Here is a 17,809-nt window from a genome sequence, read left to right on the forward strand (position 1 = left end):
ATTTATTGCGACATCAATTGAATGATTGTAATCACATATCGACAACAACACCAACCCCTAAATTCAGAGTTGATAAATTCGGTGAATGCGTACCTGAGAATATTTTGAAATTTGAAAATATTGAGAAACAGTTGAGGGTTCCATTCACGGTGTATGGAGATTTTGAATCAATCCTTAAACCACTGCACACAAATGAGCCAAATCCTGCTAAGTCTTTCACAAATCGAACCTATCTTCATGAACCATACGCTTTCTCATATTTCATAAAGTGCTCTTTTGATGATTCAATTTCAAAATTCGTATTGTATAGAGGGGCTGATGCATCTAAAGTTTTCATTTCAAAGTTGGAGGCTGACGTCACCAATATATATCACAAATATTTGAAAAATATCGTTCCAATGAACCCTTTGACTGTTGAGGAAGAAAATGATTTCAATAATGCCACTACATGTGCTATATGTGGAAAGACATTCGAAGAGAATGACATTAAAATCCGTGATCATTGTCACCTGACAGGAGAAAAAAATATTGGGGCAACACATTCCATATGTAATCTCAATTTCAAATTGCCCAATTTCATTCCGATCATTTTCCATAATCTCAGTAGGTATGACTGTCACTTGTTCATAAAAGATTTATGCACCAATAAAAGTAAAGTTGACGTCCTCGCTCAAACTAAAGAGAAATATATTCCTTTCACGAAACATTTATTTATGGAAAACAAATTAAATCGAAATGGGCAATTGAAAAAAGTATTTTTGAAATTAAGGTTCATTGATAGTTTCAAATTTATGAGTGCATCTCTTCAAGAGTTGGGCGATAATTTAGATGAGAAACATTTTGTGGAAATGAGAAAACATTTTCCAGAAAATGATAAATTTAAACTTATGAGACAGAAAGGTGTTTTTCCATACAGTTTCATCGATTCTTTAGATAAATTGAATTATTCATCTATACCATCAAAGGCGGACTTTTTTGACAAACTGAATGAAAGACATATTTCTGATAATGAATATGATAGAGTGAAGCAGGTATGGAAAACATTCAATTGTCGTGATTTGGGTGAATATTCTGATATTTACTTAAAATCAGATGTTCTATTACTGTGTGATATTTTCGAAAATTTCAGAAACATGAGTTTGAGTACATATAAATTGGATCCTGCACATTATTTCACATCTCCAGGACTTTCTTGGGACGCTATGTTGAAATATACAGGCATCAAGTTGGAATTATTAACTGATATAGACATGGTGCATTTTTTTCAAAAAGGTATTCGTGGCGGTGTTAGTCAATGTTCGGAGAGACAGCACATTGCAAATAATCAATTCCTTCCAAATTATAATCCTAATGAAGCTTCATCATTTATCATGTATTTGGATGCAACAAATCTGTATGGTCATAGCATGTCTCAATCACTACCTTTTGGAGGGTTCACATGGTTGACCTCCGATGAAATAAGTAAACTAGATATCGTCAGTATTCCAGATGAAAATTCTCAAGGATACATTCTTGAAGTTGATATTCACTACCCCGTTGAAATGCACGATTTACATTCACACTTACCATTTTTGGTTGAAAGTATCATACCGCCTGGGTCAAAGTCTAAAATAGCCAAACTTATACCTAATTTGAATGATAAAAATAAATATATCGTTCATTATAGAAATTTGAAACAGGCGCTTCGTAATGGTTTAAAGCTGATTAGAACCCATAGAGTTCTCTGTTATGTTGAGAAGTGGGGTTGGCTATGACGTCTTGACGGGTCCTATCAGAGTGTATTTAAGAAGCGTACGAGTGTTGGCTATGTCAGTTTACATCAAGTGAGTTAGTGAGAACTATTATATAAAATGTATTCCTGTGACTGTGGTGAATCTTTCACTCGTAGTGATAATCTTCGTCGGCATCAGCTCCAGAGTTGCCAAGGAGGGCCTGCAGTGAAACGGGTGAGAGTGGATAATGCAACACCTATGTATACGTGCAATTGTTGTAATGTGACAATTCCTATGACCCAAGTGAATTCTCACCGAAGAACCATGAGTCATAAAAATAATGCATGTGTTCAATTGTCTGACGGTGTTCAAATTATAACGAATGCATTCAATTGCCGCATTGCTACATACAGGGTGGAGAGTTCGATTGTAACCAGTGACTACATGTCATTTTTCAATAAGATTAGGCAGAAGGTCATTGAATTACTGGAATCAGCCATCAGGATCCATAAAAGCATCAAGGTGAATATGGAAGTTTTTGGGAATTATATTCTTCAGACTGATGATTCGAGGGACACGAAGTCATTTAATTCCCAAAATAAAATAGTGGACCAATCTTCAGATTTGAATGCTGTTTTTGATGGATTCCGTGATGTAATTGTGGCTCAAACGACTGAGTTCCAGGATCGTGACTCAGGTATTTATTTTTTAAAAATTTCAATAAGATTGAATAGTAATATTTTTTTTTATAATTCAGGTTGGACTTGTGAAAAAATATTGTTTCTCGAGGTCAACATTAATAAATACAGTCCACTGGAAGGACGTTCATATGTGAAGCTGCCTCAATGTATTCAATGGAAGAAAGCTGTTGTGAATGTTCGTAATGAAGATCAATATTGTTTTGCTTGGGCTATAACATCAGCATTATATCCTGCAGATAGTCGAGTGTCCGAACTTACGTCATATCCACATTTTTCCACTGTTTTAGATGTCACAGGTATGGATTTTCCGGTTAAAGTTAATAATAAGAGTATCGAAATATTCGAAGATAGGAATGATATTTCAATTAATGTTTACGGTTTAGAGAGTACATTTGAGAAGGGTAAAATGAAGTATGAAGTGATTGGTCCATTGCGATACTCACAGAGAAGACTCCGGAGACATGTCAATTTGTTGTTTATAACTGATGACTCCGGTAATGGTCACTATTGTTGGATCAAAGATCTTTCAAGATTAGTTTCTAATCAACTATCAGCTCATAGACAGAAAAAATATTTTTGTGACGGATGTTTGATATATTTTTCTGATGAGAGATTGCTTTTACGTCATAATATGTATGATTGTAATCACATTAGTACCACAACACCAACTACTAATTTAAAGATCAATAAATATGGTAGAATGGTTGCGGAAAATAAACTAATGTTTGAAAACTTTGAGAGGCAAATGAGGGTGCCATTTGTAGTGTATGCTGATTTTGAATCAGTGCTTAAACCGATTCATGTGAATGAGCCAAATCCTGGAAGTTCATACACGATTAAAACATTCAAACATGCCCCATATTCATTTGCTTATTTGATAAAGTGTTCATATAATGATGATTTGACAAAATTTGTTACATATAGGGGTGTAGATGCAGCTCAGAAATTTGTGAGTAGCATTGAAGATGATTTGAAAGAGATACATGAAAATCATCTCAGAAACCCTAAACCAATGGATACACAAACTGTCGAAGAAGAAGAACAGTTTGTTGCAGCCAGAACTTGTGGTATATGTAATAAAGCATTTACTGATGGTGAAGTCAAAGTAAGAGATCATTGTCATGTCACAGGAAAGAGAAGATCACATGCCGCTCACTCGAAATGTAATTTAAATTTCAAAATACCAAACTTCATACCTATCATTTTTCATAATTTAAGTGGTTATGATTGTCATTTATTCATAAAAGAATTGTATAGGAATAAAGAGAAAGTTGATGTTATCCCGCAAACTAAAGAGAAATATATATCTTTCACGAAGCATCTCTGTACACACAGCTATACCGATGAAGATGGTGTGGTTAGGAAGAATTATCTCAAAATGAGATTTATCGATAGTTATAAATTTATGACTAATTCGTTGGAGAAGTTGGGTGCAAACTTGACCTCCGATCAATGTTTGGAGATGCACAAACATTTCCCACAAATTGAGAAATTCAATTTGATGAGACAGAAAGGTGTATTTCCATATAGTTTTGTTGATGACATTGACAAATTGAATTATCCATTACTTCCGACAAAAAATCAGTTTTATGACACACTCAATTGTGAACATATATCGGAAACTGATTATGATAGGGCTAGAAAAGTTTGGAATTTATTCGAGTGTCAGAATTTGGGGGAATACTCTGATTTGTATTTGAAGTCGGATGTATTGCTACTATGTGATATTTTTGAAAACTTCCGCACCACAAGTTTAGAGATATATAACTTAGATCCGGCACAATATTACACTGCACCTGGATTATCATGGGATGCCATGTTGAAGTTCACTAATGTTGAATTGGAATTACTAACTGACATTGATATGATTCACTTTTTTCAAAAAGGTATACGAGGTGGAATTAGTCAATGTAGCGAGAGGAAACATATAGCAAATAATAGATTTTTACCCAATTATAATCCCAACGAACCTTCCACATTCATTACATATTTAGATGCAACAAATCTATACGGTCACAGTATGTCACAACCTCTACCAACAAGTGAATTTACATGGTTGACACCAAATGAAATTCTTAATCTCGATGTGATGGATGTGAGTACTGATAGTCCGTATGGGTATGTATTTGAAGAGGACATTCATTATCCACAAGAGTTGCATGATAAACATTCTGACCTTTCATTTTTAGTCGAAAAAATAATACCACCTCGTACACAATCGAAAATTCCCAAATTAATTCCAAATTTGAATGATAAAAGAAAATATATTGTTCATTATAGGAATCTACAGCAAGCTGTCAAAAATGGATTGATTGTAATGAATACACATAGAGTATTGAAATTCAAACAATCATGCTGGATGAAACCCTATATAGATCTCAATACTGAAATGCGTAATAGGTCTAACAACAAATCTGTTAAAGATTTCTATAAACTAATGAATAATGCGGTGTATGGAAAGACAATGGAGAATGTAGATAATCGAATTGATGTTAGACTCGTTACACATTGGGAAAATATAAAGAAAAATATAGGTGCCAGCACTCTCATAGCCAAACCAAATTTCAAAAATTGTTCAATTTTCACTGATAATTTCGTTGCCATTCAATTGGGTAGAGTGAAGGTTCATTACGATAAACCATTATATTTGGGATTTTCCATATTAGAATTATCTAAAACAGTCATGTATGACTTTTTCTATGGATGCATCAAACAACACTTTGATGAAAATGTCTCTTTACTTTACACAGATACCGACTCGCTCATTCTTAAAGTAAACACAGAAAATTTTTATGAATTCATAAAAACTAACATAAGTAGATTTGATACATCCAATTACAGTATAGTTAACCAATTCAATATTCCAGTAACAAGTTCAGTCTTGGGTAACTTCAAAGATGAATTTCCAAATGATCCAATCATGAGTTTTTATGGTACAGGTGCTAAAGCATATTATGTGAAATCTGTTGATGGTGAATTTAAGAAAGCCAAAGTGGTTAAACGATCTGTAATAAAGAATGAATTGACATGCGAAGATTATCAAAAAATCGTCGAACAAGGTGGTATGATATTCAGAAAGATGAATTCATTTAGAAGCGTGTTACATGATATGTATACTGAATTAAAAAATAAAGTTGCATTATCATATCACGACGATAAACGATTTATCATTCCGAATACTACCCACACTCTTCCTTGGGGTCATAATGATATTGAATTTTATGAAAACGATCCAAATGAGAACATTCGTTGGATAAGTAATATTATTCAACAATCACAATCTCAGGAGACTCCATTGGAACAATTGATTAATTTATTATCTGCCGAGATCAATGATTGAAATATCATTCAATATCTTCAAAACCGGAAAATTCAATATTGATATTTATGTAGCCATTCATAATTAATAATATATGATAGAAGTAATGTGATATTAATGTATTATGTATGTATGTATATGTATTACTGTAATGAATATAAAATGATTAAAATTTTATTTGTATTATTTCTATTTCCCTAATCAATTACTGCAATATATAGTATAATGTAAATGACAGAAATATCAGTTTGAAGAGAATCATCGTAGAGTGCACAATGTCTAAAACAATCGATAAGTTTGGTAGAAAAAGAAAATGGGGTTGTAATGTCATTCGAGGTCCTCCTGGGAATGGTTTTAAATTAACAAAAGATGGTCATTATGACATGCAAAGGAAAATATTGAAAAATACAAGTGAACCAATTGACAAGAGTGATTGTGTAACTGTATCATATCTTGAGGGGGAAATTAATGGAGCAAAGGAAGTTATACTTCTAGCCCTACAAGCTGCAATACAATCCACAATAGGCAATATTGCTCGGGACGCCCGGCAAGCATTTGACGATAAAATTGCAAATTGCGGATAACTTTCACTCGTAAATTTGACAAACTTACAAGTGATGTAGACATAAAAATGTCTGACATAACAGCGTCTACAAATAAAAAATTTGATGCTATGTCAAACATAACAGCGACTACAATGAAAAAGTATGATGTACTGGAACAGAGAGTTGAAGTATTGGAGAAAAACCATAAAGAAGTTTTGGAGAGAAACTATAAAGTCAGGCCATCATCATCAGGTGGACTGGGATATCCAGGACTGAACATTAATCCAAATCATAGAATAATACAACCAAAACCAAAACCAACTGATGATGTATTAATGGAACCAACATGGTGAATGTATTCCCTCGTTAGGTTAGGTTAATAGTTACGTTAGGTTAGCTGCATAGTTACGTTAGGTTAGGTGTTAGGTTAGTATTCCCTCGTTAGGTTAGGTTAGGTTAATAGTTACTGTAGGTTAGGTTAGGTTAGGTTAGGTTAGGTTAGGTTAGGTTAGGTGTTCGGTTGCATAGCGGTAGGTTAGCGTACTAGGTTAGGTTACGTTAATACATACGATAGGTTAGGTGTTCGGTTGCATAGCGGTAGGTTAGCGTACTAGGTTAGGTTACGTTAATACGTTAATACGTTAATACGTTAGGTTAGGTGTTCGGTTGCATATTATGTTACGAACGCGCGCGCGAAGAGGGCGTAGATGTCTCTCCAGATGTCCCGCCTACCTGGGGCCGGAGGCCCCACCCACCTGGGCGGAGCCCAGGCAGTGACAGTTATGGACACTCTTTTTGTAGATGAAGTGTAAATATAAGATTAGTTTTAGGTTAGTTAGGAGTATTTAATTATGGTAGTTTTAAGTTTATATTTGTTAAGTTTATATTGAATAAAGGAAAAGGAAGTGAAATAAAGGGTGTACACTGTTTTTTGGTTTGGTACACATTGAACAATGCGATGGTTGGAGCATTTTTCTTCACTTCCTCTTATTATTATTATTATTTTTTTTATTTCAATTCCAAGTTCTTCTAGACAAATACCTCACATCAATTTTTGTGTTCTCTAATCACTTGTAAATAATTTCATGTGAAGAAAATTTAAAAAATAAAAAATAGACATGTTTCATAGTGAAATCGACAAGTATATTTCATTTGTATTTTATCCATTCAAGTATCTCTTTCATTGAATATGTCTTATGTCACTTTGCAATTTACCCCTACTCATTGAATATGTCTTATGTCACACTACAATTTACCCCTACTCAATGTTCCACTCCTCTCCCACTCCCTCTCGAAAGTATAAAAGTAGAAATCATCTGATGAAACATTCAGTTGATCAGCTAGCATCGAGATGGAACCCGATTCAACCTCCGAACCCTATAGCTGCCCGGATCAGGGGTACAACTTCAATTACTGGGATAACAGCCAGGTACAGGTAGTCTCTTCTACCACGGAACCCCACAGTCCGCCATACGAATACCGGGATCACGACATCAGGATGCAAGTTCAACATGTCACTGGCAGTGACGAAGGACACTTGGATGACTCGGAATATCCAGATCCTGACGGATGGTGGGACCCTGCTTATGATGACATTGTCCCAATGAGTAGCGACGACGACGATGATGACGACGACGACTCTGGTGATGATGCTGATGACGAGCTTGACGTTAGACGTCCTCCACCATCCCCTATCCTCATCGAAGATAGTCCTCCGCCATCCCCAATCCTAATCGATGATGATGTCCTCAATTCCGATGATGACATATAATCATCTACTCGTCCATCATTTCCTTTCCTTTCCTTCCACGGAGTACACACTTTTTGGTTGGTGTACACGAGGCACTGCGAGGCTGGGGCAGTGTCTTCCTCCCTTCCTCTCCCTCTTATTAGTTTTTTTTTCCATAATAATCACTAGAATTTCTCCTAATAATCGCTCAGAGTTTCATTCTTGATGTTTTCGAATCTCAAACACTGTTCTACATTTCACCCCCTCCATTTCATTTCTTCCAATATAAATATAGCAACAATCCCAGTTCTATATCATTCTTCCACAATGTCGAGTACAGGACCCATCCAAGTACATGAAATAGATTCAACGTCTGATCATTTGAGTACAACCTTCGCTCAATTTCTGCAGCGAATCTATGATCTTCCTGATGATTTCGCAGAACGAGTGGAACAAGGTATTCAGGACGACATAGATGCTGTTGACGATAATAATGCGGATGATGTGATTAGTATATCATCTGATTCAGCTGATTATGACGACGACGACATCATGAGTATATCATCTGATTCAGATGACTACTATGAGGATGATATCATTAGTATATCATCTGATTCAGATGACGATACCATAATTATTGTTTCTGATGATGAGGAGCGTTAGTCCATATCATTGCATGGATTAATAAAAAAATAACAGCCCTTTTCAGGGCTACAATTAAAGACTGAAACAATAAAAAAAAATAGCTCTTTTCAGAGCTACCATTATACTTTCAAACAGAAACAGATTCATACCATTGTTAACATTATGTTAACATTATAATCTCAAACGAAATATATGTATGTGAAAGTATTCATCATTATATGCATATGAATGATTGACAAATGCCAACTTCAACTTTCATTTAAAGTAGTACTCATCATATGCATAGATATTCAATGACTATCAAATTCCAAATTTCGACTTTTCAGTCAAAGTAGTAATTTATTTGTCATATAATGTATAGATATTCAAAGACTAACAAATAGTAATTTATTTGTCATATAATGTATAGATATTCAAAGACTAACAAATTTCCAACTTAGACTTTTATTAGTCAAAGTATTCATTTGTCACATAATCTATGAATACTAATACAACTAACTACTGTTTGTGTGAATAATGTAGCCCTGAAAAGGGCTGTTGTTTTTTTTTTGACCAGTAGGTCCACGGTTATTGTGCCACAGGTTGGACATTATTACATATAATACATGTAGATACTCGGGTGAAGTTTGTTAGTGGCCTCTCGCAAGCTTCACACCAATTCTGTCCCATTTCCATAATTGAGACAGTGTTGTGGGTGTTGACATGGGCATACCACCCTCCATTATTGTTTCTATGCGAATAAAACCGAAAGCAGCACCAACATAGTTTTTTGTTCTCTCCATCTATTGTGCTGATCAATACGTATGCATCCAATGCACAATACAAATCCAAGGGATCTTCCAGTGTCTCACTGACATTGAGTGTTCGCATACCGATCCTCATAACACCATCACCTTCAGATGTGTCAGCTTCTATCCCTTCATCATCTCCTTCTTCATCCATGACCCTCTCAAACTCCATCACGTCATCATCTTCGTCGCTTTGGTTGGCCTCGTTTTCAACTTCGTCTATCTCATCTTCATCGACTCCAACATCTTCTGCTTCAACTATTACTTCCTCTAGCGGAACATTGACATCCTCATCATCTGATTCGTCTATCCAATTGTTTTCATCAACAGCAGCTATTCTATTTAATGCAGCATTTATTTTTGCAGAATTCATCTTGTTGTTGTTTGCTCACAGTTGTAGAGAGTGAATGAATGAACTCTAGGTTTGCAAGTCAACTTATATAGGAGGTGATGCGACTCCCACTTGACTCGTTTAGAGTGGAATAGTAGGAGAAGTTATCCCACTATACTTCCACATGATGTTGATTTGTATAAATAGAGATCGTAGGTATAGGAGAGAGCATTCAGAGTTTCTGTAAGTCATCTCTTAATATTTCTAATCGAATTAGTAAAATGCCGTTTCCAAAAGAGTGGAATGAAAAACCAAAAGTGTGTGTCTACCCAATGATGATTGCAGGGGCTATTGTGTGCTACTTTTGTCAAATAAGTAGACCTAAGGATTCAATCAATCCATGTACTGGTATGTGTAGTGATTGCGTGTTGCGGATTCAACTATCGCCTCCTTCTCATCCACCGAAGCGAACAAAATCGGATTATCGTCAACAACAGTTACAGTGTCTGAAGTGTTCCGAACCTATAATATTTAACAATATAGGTATCTGTAGAAATATTTGTGGTACCTGTGCTGCCGTTCCAACTCCACTGCAACGTTGTTTGCGTTGTGATACATATTCCATGAATTGTTGGAATCATGTATGCAATGCATGTAGAAGTACTTGGGATCTGTGTGAGAAGGTTGGTCAACTCTACCCCAATAGGAGAATCCATTTTTTTCAATGTTGGTGTTTGACGCACGAGCAACAACTATTGAGGAATAGAGTCAAAGAACGTTCCACATCCACAGAGACATATTAACATTTTTCATTTTTTATTATCGTTATTGTCCTCTATTATTAATAAATATATATATATATATATATATATATATATATATATATATATATATATATATTTTGAATTTATTTGTATTATTTTCTAACATTTAAAAATACATGCATGCAACACAAAGTTTTCCTCTTAAATGACAAAGATTGTTACATGCGTGAATAGTTTAGTGAGAGAGCGCATGTGCCAGTTGATGAAAGAGCGCATGCGCTAGTTTATTTTCTTCTATAAATGGTGAGGTCTCAGTAACATCATCACCTTTCCTATCCACATTCTATTGCTATCACATATCATTCCTCAGACCTTAATAATCATGAGCTCTATGCCGCTATTGATTGCTGAAGATGGTTCACCACTTGTTGATATCGATCAGACTGATTTTGAAAATATTCCAGTATTACATTTATCGAGTCAAGATTCGATAAATGATTTTGATATTAACGACTTCGTTAACTTTGCAGATGTGCCAGAATCAAATGAGCAAATTATTATTGAAAATCCGATCGTTTCGCAATTATCATCACTCAAACACTCTTCATCTACCCTTCCTCTTGGTGTTGATAAGAAATCTAGAACAATCAAGAGGAAGGTTACTAAGGCATCTTCATCGATTGTCACTGACTTTAAAGAAAAGAAAGAATCCAAAAGTGTTGTGCGACAGAAAAAACCCGCAACGAAAAGTGACAGATCGAAGAGGAAGCCAAAAGGTACTCCTAAAGAAATGAAGAGTGATTTGAAAGCTGAACCGCTATCTTCTTTCAGTCCCCTCCATCGGTTTGGGGAAATGAAAAGGAAAGCAAAATGCCGTCTTGTAAAGGCACAGATGACTATTGCTGAACTTGAAAAGAGTGAGCGAGCTATTAATGCTAATAATGAAACTCTTGAAGCATTAGATGCCAAGATTGCATTAGCGAAGGTTGAATTGGCTAGAATGTCTAAAGATGCTGATGAACTCCGTTCAAAAATTGGTAAAGATAAGCAATTCCATCAACGTTCGAGAATGCAAGCTCAGACTGAGCTTGAGGAGTCGACTAAGCTTTATGAGACAGCATTATCAGTGAGAGATAATTGGCAAAAAGAGTTGGATACTGCATTTCAAAGTGACGGCGATTAGTTTTGGGAATGATAATGTGTTTTCAATATCGTGAGTTGAAAAATATAAGCGGGAATGGAGTATACAATTAATTTGGTTTGGTATACACAGAACATTGCGAATGGCTGGGGCAATGTTTACCGCTGCAATATTTTTCAGTTCACATACTTATAATTGAAATGAAAACAATAATGAACTTTAATATTACTTTATTCATAAAAGTCACTATTATATACATTTAAACCATATTTGATTCATCAATCCAAGAATTTTGTTCGCTAGGAAGGCCTAACCACTTTACATATACTTTATTTTTTCTTCTCTTCAACACCTTCTCAATCAGATATACGTCAGGATTCTCGGTTCGTAATAACTCTTCTTCGTAAAAACATCCTCTAATCGGCTGTTCATTCATATCTTCAAGATTATAAGTCGTTGGGATGGTTTTATTAATTTTAACAATCTTGAATAGCTCCGTGGTAAAATTCGCAGTGTAAGACTTTTCAAAAATATGTTTGTATTTACTTATACGTACAATATCATTTAATTGGAATTTGGGTTTACTTTGTCTTCCTCCAATTCCATTGATACCCTTGAACTTTAATTTTGTTGTTGAATCAACATTGATGGGTGCCATACCTATTGTACGATGAACTTTATTATTATATCTACTAGTTATAATTGGAAGAATATCAAGCCATTTGTGGTGACCTCTCATCGAAAATTCCTTGTAGAGCCATGCCTTTATTGTACGAATCACTCTTTCTGCTATAGCTGCCTTCTTTGTGCTAAATGTTGAATAATGATTGATATTATATTCTCGCATGAGAGATGAGAAGCTTTTATTGAAAAATTCTTTCCCTTGATCGCTTTGTATGTGTTTGGGGGAGTATTTAGCTTCTTTCAGTACATGTTTCATTGCATTAGTTACTGTACTACCTGTTTTATCTTTAACTGCTACAGTCCACAGATATTTGGAGTAACAATCTATCACTACAAGTATATATCGGTATCCTTCATTACTTTTTGCATAAGGTTGCAGTTCAGCTAAATCTATTTGCCATAGATCTGCAAAACCTTTGATGGTGGTTATTCTTCTACGAAAATTACGTCTTGCAGGTTTATGTAATTCATTAACAACTTGTCGTTTGACATCACTTATTTCATTAGTCATTCTATTTCAATATGATTAAAGAGAAAAGGTGATAATGTTACTGCATTGAATGATGATGTGACAGTGATCATTACATGTGAATATGTTAATATATTATACCTTCTTCACGTAATTCTTCAATTATTGAAATTATTTCATTATCATGTCCGGTATGTCCGGCTGACTTTGAAGCTACCAATAGTCGTAGGCGAGCAACTAACTCTTTCGGTGAATTCCAGTACACATAATTCACAGGTTTAGAATTATATATTTTCTCCATTTTCACTCGTTTGAGTGCTCCACCAATTTTACTTCTACTTCTTATTGGATATTGTCGTGAGTCTAATAGAGGTTTGATAACTTCACGAAATTTTTTAGAATTTGTATTTTTAAAACCATTCTTCAGATGATATTGTTTATATGGAGCATTCGTTATTTTCAATATTTTGGAATATACTTGACGAGTTTCTTCATTATCAACATCTTGTGGATTCTTCAAAAAAATCATATCATACAATTCTGGACTACCTGCGCATTCATATTTTTTCAATTCATTAGCATCCCAAAATGAAATGTTTCCATCTTTGAAATTTACCACTAGACTTCCCATTTTCAGCTTTTGTGTAATTGGATCCATACGTACGCCAAATGTTCCATCATATGCTGGATTTCTAGATTTTATATTATTCAAATGTTTCATCAAAACATCTTCACCACTTTCATTCATAACAGGTGAGATGTCAGGATCCGAGGAATCGATGTGGGACGATGATGGTGTTTCGAATAGAGTTGTTCTCATATCGTCTTGAAGTGTGCTCGTGTCACTATTCACAGATGATACACTACCAAAAGATTGTTTTCTTCCTATTGGAGTACTCATGGGATAATTTGAAGTAGATTGAACAGTTCCATGATTTGGTGATAACACTGGTGATTTAGAAGTAGCGTTTGATGATAAAACATTCAATGGTTTCATTATGGGCTCATACAATCTTTCAAGTGTCGTACGATTTTCAATATTATCATTCTTGATAGAGTTGAATTTCTGCCTGACAGCTTCTGTTGTCTCTACTAGTTGACGTTTCAAATTTATTTCATTGTTTTTATTTTCAGGATCTTTTTTTGTATTCATAATGCCCTTTTTTTTGAATTAAAGCTTAATTCGTTGGTGAAGTGACCACTACAATATTCAGTGATCGAATAAGTTCCAAAAACAAGATCATGGGTATATAAAACTATCGAATCCTTTGCGATATCTACCTTCATCTATTTTTCTATCCTTATCAATGACTAGAAATCCATATTGGTCCTCCCAGCATTTAACACACATCAATTGGAATTGTTTGAATGTTACATCGGGTGAAACATGATCTGAATAAATGTGATGTAAATTCGTCTCATCTTGTTTGAACATTATAATGAAATTGGTATTGTCACGCACTAACTGTTTGGGTACCCGTGAATATGTCTGTGCTAGATAAAAACAATCAACATCCTTATGACGTCCCATACAGAAATATGATCTAATAATATCTTGCTTTTCACATATCACATCATCGAAAATGAAAACAGAATTAGGCTTAGCGTCGGAGGGTTCTACTATTTCTGCATTATTGCTGAATGTATAAAAACCTAATCCTTTTATAGGTTCCAAAACACTTCGCAAGTACTGATATTTAGGTTGATTGAGTGATTTCGAATAGAGATACACATTTCTAAATCTCAGTCCTTGTGGATGTGTTAATAGTGATATCATTGCATTCGTCTTTCCACAATTTGAAGGTCCTATAATGAGTCCTCGAACTGATGATGGAAGTAGTGGACCATGTCTGAATACCTTTTGTCCATTCAATCCACAACCAAATTTCTCATCTAGATTATCTACAGCAAACTTTTCTTTCTGTTTTACAATGCGCATCGTGCCGTGGTTGGAGACTATATAAATGTTATTAGCTTATTCATTTCAATGTGTACCATCAAACGATACGGACGTATTGAAAGTGATCGTAAAATTAAAAGAGGTTGTGGTTTTGTTAATGATTTAATAAACAAACTTCCTTTCGAATTACATCTACCCGGAGGTTATCAATACTGTGGACCGGGTACAAAATTGAAACAACGTTTAGCAATATCTAATTTATGGAATCAATAAATTAGATATTGAATGCAAAAAACACGATATTCAATATTCTAAGCATCCATCCGATCTTGCAGCAAGACATTTAGCCGACAAAGAACTTGAATACAGCGCTTGGGATAGGGTTAAATCGAAGGACGCGAGTATTGGGGAAAGAGCAGCTGCATTACTTGTCACCAACATTATGAAAGCGAAAAGACATATGGGCATGGGTTGTAGTACCAATAAGAAAAAATGTAAGAGGAAACAAACGAAGAAAAATAAAATTAAAAAAGTTGCATTTGGTGCTGGGATAGTCCATAAAGTGCGAAATGTATTGAAGAAAGCTGGTGGGAATCAATTTGTGACGAATAATAGCAAAAAAGCTATCACTGTGGCATTGCAGGCGGCACGTAAATACCTTAAAGCTGCCGGTGGAAAGAAGAAAATCCGCACACCACGCATAATTCCTGTTCCCAAGATCGGTGGACTTTTACCATTGATACCAATTTTTGCTGGACTATCCGCACTAGGAAGTTTGGCGGGAGCCGCTGCTGGTATTACCAAGGCCGTGAATTCGGCAAAAGCCAGCAGAGCGGCTTTAATGGAAGCCAATCGTCACAATAAAACCATGGAGGCTGTAGCATTAGGCAAACGCGGAAGTGGAATATATCTCAAACCATACCGTAAAGGTTTAGGACTATATTTAAAACCATACAAAGCCACAAACAAAACAAAAAACTAATTGAACCCCTACCTCAGAGGCCTCTTACTGATCTCGATCTCAGTTATTATGCACAAAAAATGAAAATTCCACATTTTCGTGGTGTTTTTATGCGTGATAGATTACCATCTTCAGGTCCAAAACAAAACGAGACAGCTATTGTTAATTTAGATGGAATAAGTGGACCAGGAACACATTGGGTGGCATATAAAAAATGTGGGAAAGAAGTCACATATTTCGATAGTTTTGGAGATCTACCCCCACCATTGGAATTGACTCGATTCTTTCGAAAATGTTCGAATGTAAAAATTAAATATAACTATGATCGACAACAGAAATTTAATACAGTTCTCTGTGGTCACTTGTGCTTGCAGTTTCTCTCTAAATAATTTTCCAAATAAAAATGGATTCAACACCAAAACTGGATCGGGAGGCTATCAAGGGAATGGGGTTTTCACTTAGAATGTTTTCAAAATATGGTACCTTGAAAAAAATGGATAAAGTGATGCTTGCAAATATGCCTAAGGAAGTGATACTTGCATGTGTTGCACATGAGATTGCATATGTTTGGGAAAAGTTGCCTAAGCATCTGCAAGATGACATCGATATAATGAAACATAGATATTGTTATGAGCACCACCACCACGATCAAAATTCAGAATCGGATGTTAATGACGGTCCTATACCTCGGAAATCTATGTGTTGTATTTGTAATATAGAGGATGTGAATATTGGTATCAATAAAAATGATACTTATTACAATACAACACCTTCCAAAAAGTGTAAATTGTCTCAAATGTGCTGTTGCTGTGTACAATAATAAATTGAAATGTGTTTCAAAATATTCATCAGTCATGTCACGAAAGTTCGAGCTACAAGCTGTCGGGACAAGTGTCTTGAGTGCGGATTTTTTTCCACCAATTGAATTGGATAGGAACAGTCGTTATGGATTAGGACTTTTGGGATTCTATGGGTGCAATACAATCAATAATATAACTGAAGCTAATAACTTAGTTAGTTTTAGAATCAGTAATGACAACTCATCGATACCCCAAAAGTTGAAAATTGAAATTCCATGTGGTGCTTATGAAATAGAAGAGATCAATGCCGTCATACAGAAACATATCATGTTCAGATTGTTTCATGATAAAAAACCAAATGATGTCGTTGCAGATGATATTTTCTATCTACACGCCAATAATAATACATTCAAATGTGAAATGCGATCCAAATATGAAATTGATCTGACACATCCAAATTCAATAGCAGAAATGATGGGGTTCGCTCATGAAATATTTCCACCAAATCAGATACATGAATCATCATTACCAATAAACATTACAACTGTGAGACTTATCCGCTTAGATTGCAATATAATATCTGGTTCATATATAAATGGTGAAGAATCCCACATTCTTTTCTCATTCGATATTGATGTTGAACCTGGCTACAATCTCACTAAAGAACCACACAGTATTATATATATGCCTGTCAGTCCAGAAGGTCGTCAATTGATTCACAACATTACAGTGCGTATTTTGGATGAAAAAAATAACCTTATCGATTTTGGAAGTGAAGAAGAGATTTTCATTATTTTGGAATTGAAGAAAATCGAATAACTGTTGTTATGGGTTTCATTTATAATAGACAAAATCGCATTGAACAATCCCAAACGAGTTGCACTATCAAAAAGAAAGGTGTGCATAAAAAGAAGCTCATTCCACAAGTGTATGCTAAACAGTTAGCACATAACGCTCTGTCTGTGAGTGATCTTAAATTTTTGAAATCGATTGGATTGAAAGTGAGAAAATAACAATGGTGCTCGAAACAAACAATGAAAAGTTGAATATATTCAATGAACCAGTGCTCGATCATTCTCTCATAAGTTTACATGAGCACACATATAAGCCCTATGGATCACCGCTATTCAGGAATTCGGATGAAATCAGAATTGCAATCAATAATCAAGATGTTATACTAGATATTGCCGAGAGCTTCATTTACATAGAAGGTAAATTCACCCCCAAAGATGTAGCGAAAACATGCTATCTCTCGAATAATGCAATTGCATTTCTCTTTGACGAAATTCGTTATGAAATGGGTGGTGAACAAGTGGCTGT

The sequence above is a fragment of the Leptinotarsa decemlineata genome, unplaced genomic scaffold (assembly GCF_025532065.1).
Source record: "Leptinotarsa decemlineata unplaced genomic scaffold, Ldec_3_MD MMD2_tig00078363_RagTag_RagTag, whole genome shotgun sequence".
NCBI lineage: Eukaryota > Metazoa > Arthropoda > Insecta > Coleoptera > Chrysomelidae > Leptinotarsa > Leptinotarsa decemlineata.